Raw genomic sequence first — 6,000 nt, 5'->3', positions numbered from 1 at the left:
CGCTGTAGGTGTACAGTATTGAAAGGGGTTTAGGCCTCAGTCAAAGCATGCCTGCAGAGAGAATGTGTTGACCGATAGACATTTGACAACAATATGTATGCCATACCTACATGTCAGGAGCCCTTGCTAGCATGTGCTGTACAGACAGTAGTCTACAGTTACATTCCACATGTCGGATCATTACCCAGTAGGGGTTATATACTGTGACACAGCTCACACACCAGGGGTACAACAAGGAGGCCTCAGAGTCCAGATATGCCTGCAGGTGTGCCTGTTGTCAGTACTATATTTAGCACTCTACTCTTGCCTGGGTAGGCACTGTTAACAGTAGTACTGCCATGATACACTACATGCCAGTGTGACAGCACATACCCTGGGCTATTACCCGTATATGTAACACAGTCACATGGATAACAGTGCTGTACAGGCCTCATATACATCTGTGTCCCACAAATGACACTCACACCCCTTGCTACTGTAATGACAGCACATAGGTGCATGTATTGTACATGGCATTATATACACTTATTACAGATGTCATTACACTGCTATGTTATCAGACTTGGTGGTCTGAGCTGGTTACAAGGGTTACACTATGCTTAGCAGGTATCAACATTGCTGCAATATAATAGCTGATCTGATTTATGCACTGGTAAGCGAAGCCTACACTGTGTAAATGCCCGTATGTTTACCCATAGCTTAGCACCATTTAGCCTCGCGCAAACCCGAGCAAACATGCTTAAAGATGCTCAAAACTGCCTTAACAACTCTGTATCCAACAGCCCTTGTTTTGCCCAGCAACAAAATGAACAGCCCTTGCAGGTCTTGAACCCAGGACCCTGTACACTAAAGTTACAGCACTTAATCACTACACCATGTCCACTGTGAAGACAGCTGTTGCTTTTCCAATATAACTGTCAATACACATATTGATTAGTATTGAACAATTGCCTTTACCCTCACAATTGTGTAGTACTTGTTATTAATATAACTGTTGCATCACATATGTTGTTTTATCATAATGTACACATAGCAGATAGGTACAGTGAGATACATCTGGGAGTGTATACACAACCGTGAGGCTTACACATGACAGGAATATAGATATATACATATAATCGGTTGATATATGCCTACATGTACATGCACGTGTATATTCATACATATGTCTGTATACACATCTGTTTAGTGCAACATATATATGGCCATGTGTCCATCTCTTCGTATGTAAATATATATATATATATATGTATATGCATATATAGCTATATATGTATGCACGTCCTATGTGTACAGGTATGCCTATTTATGTAGATATATATATATATATATATATATATATATATATATATATATATATATATATGTAGATATCTATAACTATATGTGCATACAGATCTATTCTAATATACCTATTACTGTCAATATATATGTAGATATCCATAAGTATATGTGCATTTGTATCTCTATCTGTATATGTGTAGACATATATTGCTGTGTATATGTATATATCTGAGTATTTATGTGTGTGTATCTATGTATATATATATATATATATATATATATATATATATATATATATATATATACATATGTGTGTGCATGTACATATCCATCTATGTACGTCAATATGTATATGTGTATATATCTATATAGATATATGGATAAGTATATACACATATATGTTCCCCAGATGTCCTGCACATGGAGAGGAGCCCTACCTCAGCCCCAATAGTCCCAACCTCTTAGTGCAAGGGGATGTCAGGTATGTATTGCAGGTATATATGTAGACTATTGCTACTGTGATAGGGGTTGTCTTCACAGACATGTTGTGTGTAGGAGGTCACATCTGCATTTAACATGTGCACCATTGGCCACAGACATCCTAAGGACATCATATTACAGCACCACTGCTAGCACAGTAATGATTCTGTGGACTACAGCAGAGATATATCCAATAAATGTGGACAGTCTGACACACTCTGGTCAGTCCAGAGGTATACACAGAACCCCTTAGTGCAAGACATGAGGACTGAGCCTGACAATGTGGATATTAATAGCCATGTAGATGGGTATATAACTTAAACACTGGTATACATTTGCCCCCATAGGTTATGCATTAACACACCCCTGTCTGTCCTGACACATACTAACCACTAGTACAGAGGTGCCATGGCCACATACTTCCCACTAGTTAGTGACATACATCTGTACAGTATCCCACCGCTTTGTCCAACATACACGACTGTTATGGTGGCCTGGCAGCAGTACATCTGGCAAGTATCTGGACATAACATCACACTGGGTAAGTAAACTAAGCTGCTAGGCAGACAACAAAGCACTGTGCAGGGTACAGGCAGATCGCCACAATACTGGCCTACATTTCTTATGGGGGAATACACATGTACCTGCATATATAGCAGGCTCTACAGGCATGTCACAGCACAGAGTAACAGACACCTGTGTGAACGTACATAAACACAACCAATTTGAACACAGCCACAGCCACATATGGTAGCTAGTGTAATATTACAGTATATGGACTATCTGATCAACACCATCCTCATATGTGCCACTCACACACTAACCCTACATATACTGGGCCACTACACAGTGTGGTCTGATGCCTGTCTGTGGTATAGGACATGTGTGTGTTTGGCCCTACAAACATGTAAGCCGATAGGGTAACATACATTGGAGCAGCATGTAACATCAGATAGAACAGGACCAAGAACAATGACATCTACCACAGTCTGTACGCAGGCCAAGGTACATATTCACAATACACACACTGTTGACAATCACCATAACTACACAGACCTCAGTACTGAACACATAACCACAGAATTCCCAGCCTATTCCTCAAAGATAACCCCTACTATACATAACATGTGTTGCATTCTGATATCGCACTGGCTTGTTATCAGATATGATGTCACTAAATTATGGAGTACAGAACATATGCACCTCTTACCACATGACATATGTACACAGGTTAACGAAAACAAAAAAACTCCACACTGTTTAAAAATACAAAACTGTTCTGCTTAGGCAAAAAACAACTCGCCGCTCTTTATTAAAACTTTAAACGTTAAAATATCTCAAACATTTTTCGTTTAAAGCAATGTTTAAACTTCTTCAGAAATTGGAAAACATCAGCATACTTTAAAGCATTTGCTTATATAAGAAGCAATTAATGGGTGCCCGCCAAAATTCAAACCAGTGAAAAATTTCTTAAAGTCACAGTTCTTACTTTAAAACATAACTTTTATATTAAACATAAAAACATATTTAATCTAATAATATTTCAAGGAGATGAAAAACAGGCAATAGACATGATAAATTTATTTAATAAGAGCACAATTTTTTTGTGATTCACTCATATTTTCAATGAAGAATCCATTGCTTACTTGGATGTGAAGTTGAGCAAGAATAGATTAAATGACTGCTATGAAGCGAATATCTTTAGGAAATCAACTTATTCCAACAAATTCTTACACTTCTCCAGTGAACATCCAATACACCAGAAAAAATCGGTAGTAAAAGGACAACTCGTCAGGGCAGCATGCATGATTACAACGGATATAGAATTTGATCGAGAATGTTTGTTTTTAAAACAGATGTTTATTAATAGGCAATATCCTTCTAGCTTTTTGGATCCCATATTAGAAGAAGTTAAAACAAAAAGACAACAGGGTTATTTTATTCCCATATTAAAGCGGAAATGTGTTATCACCTCAAATGAAGGAGCTCAAAACACTTATGAAGGGCAAATAATTGTAAGAGGAAGATCAAACAGTGAAAATTATAGTGCAGCGTGTATATTAAGGTTCTCTATGGACTTCAGTAGTATCAAGGAGATAATACTGAAAAACTGGAATATTCTTAATGATGATCATGCATTAATGTGTAAGTTAGGCCCGATGCCTAAAATTATTTGTAAGAAGGGTCCTAATCTTAAAAACATCTTGCAAAAGCATCAAAACAATAAACCATCAATAATGAATAGAGGGATGGGACAATGTGGAAATTGCCCTTACTGTTTGTATATGTCTTTAAGTATATCATCAATTATTAATGGTTATAAAGTCTATATAAAAGGGAAATTTAACTGTAATTCTAAAGGAATAGTATATTTAGCCCCCTGTCAATGTTGCCCCTGTTTTTATATTGGAAAAACGGAGCGGAGGCTAAGAGATAGGGTGTATGAGCATTTAAGAAGTATTAATCTACAAAAAGAAGACAATGCTCTATCAAGACACGTTATTGAATACCCCAATCATAAATTTTGCTTTAAAGTTATTTATCAACTTAAGCAAGATATGAGAGGGGGTCCATTCAATTTACTTTTAGAGAAAAGTGAATTGCTATGGCAAATTAAATTGAATGCCTTCACCTACCCAGGTCTGAACGAAAAATGCTCAATTATGAGCTTGTTAAAATTAAGAAGCTTAGAAAGATAGTTAATCGTATATAATTATAGATTACTAATACAAATATAAGAAAACAGGGTAGAACATTTTTATTATAATATTTTGTATAATATCTACATTTAAAGTGCTGCATAAAGTGAACAATTTTGTGATAAAATACTTTTTAATTTCATTCAATTTAATTTAATTTAGATAAACATTGACATATAAGACATATTAAATTATAATTTCATATTTAACTGGTTTGTAAGTTGGATTGTTTTCTGACTTTAAGTATAACTATATATATATATATATATATATATATATATATATATATATATAAAAATTTAATTTAATACCAGTTAATAATCAATTCCAATTATCACTTATGAGCTAGCTGGTGAGTTTATGTATAAAATATAAAGTATAAATATAAAATATAAAAATAAAAATAAATTTTTAATTTTAATTTATAGTATGAATTACTCATGACAGCTGTATTATTAGCAATTGCTTTGCTTAAGTCGCTGCACATATCTAAGGTCTTATTACTAAAAATGAATTGTTAGGATGTTGCATTATTTAGTAAGAATGTGCTTTCAAGACGTCTGATATTCATTTTTATTTGTTTTACATTGTATAATTAATGTTATAAATGTAGATAATAAAATAACATATAACCCAGGTAATTTTAATTAAGAATACAATTAAAAATGGAAAATATAATTTACATAAATATGTTTTTATGTTTAATATAAAAGTTATGTTTTAAAGTAAGAACTGTGACTTTAAGAAATTTTTCACTGGTTTGAATTTTGGCGGGCACCCATTAATTGCTTCTTATATAAGCAAATGCTTTAAAGTATGCTGATGTTTGCCAATTTCTGAAGAAGTTTAAACATTGCTTTAAACGAAAAACGTTTGAGATATTTTAACGTTTAAAGTTTTAATAAAGAGCGTTGAGTTGTTTTTTGCCTAAGCGGAACAGTTTTGTATTTATGTACACAGGTTGACAGAGTTGTGGCTGGGGGCACAAACACAGGGCCAATATGTTGCTGTGATAACCTCATACATTTATTGTTGTAACAGGGTTTTGTGACATATGTCCTATGAGGGTTATGAAGTCAGTAACTCTCATGTCTGTCACCATGTACTGTCTGCAATCCTCACACTATGCTTCTACAGTTCATAGATAGGTGCTCTATGTGTAACACAGGAAGCAAAAGGCACTAAACACTGCCAAGTTTGCAGATGACCCTACAGATGGGTGCTTCCTCAGAAACATAGCACTGTCATGACAGGTATTAAAACATGTAGACCAGCCATATCCACACACACCCTGTTAAACCAACATTGCTCCAAATGCAGAATAGCATCACATACATTCTGTAGTCATGTCAGGTACATCCCCCTCCTGTGTGTTGGCCTGTTTCCACAGTGTATGTTGTTAGAGGTAAATACCCAATCCATCTGTGATGCTGTTTTAGGTCCTGCTCACAGTGAATAAAAAGGTCCAACACCAACATGATGTTCCTAGATATTGAAGTGTGTTTCCATGCAACGGGCTATGGGAATGTTACCACAG

The sequence above is a fragment of the Protopterus annectens genome, chromosome 10.part0, assembly GCF_019279795.1.
Source record: "Protopterus annectens isolate FY-2018-M chromosome 10.part0, PAN1.0, whole genome shotgun sequence".
NCBI classification, from domain to species: domain Eukaryota; kingdom Metazoa; phylum Chordata; order Ceratodontiformes; family Protopteridae; genus Protopterus; species Protopterus annectens.
The sequence above is the reverse complement of the archived record's forward strand: the minus strand, read 5'-3'. Positions refer to the sequence as shown.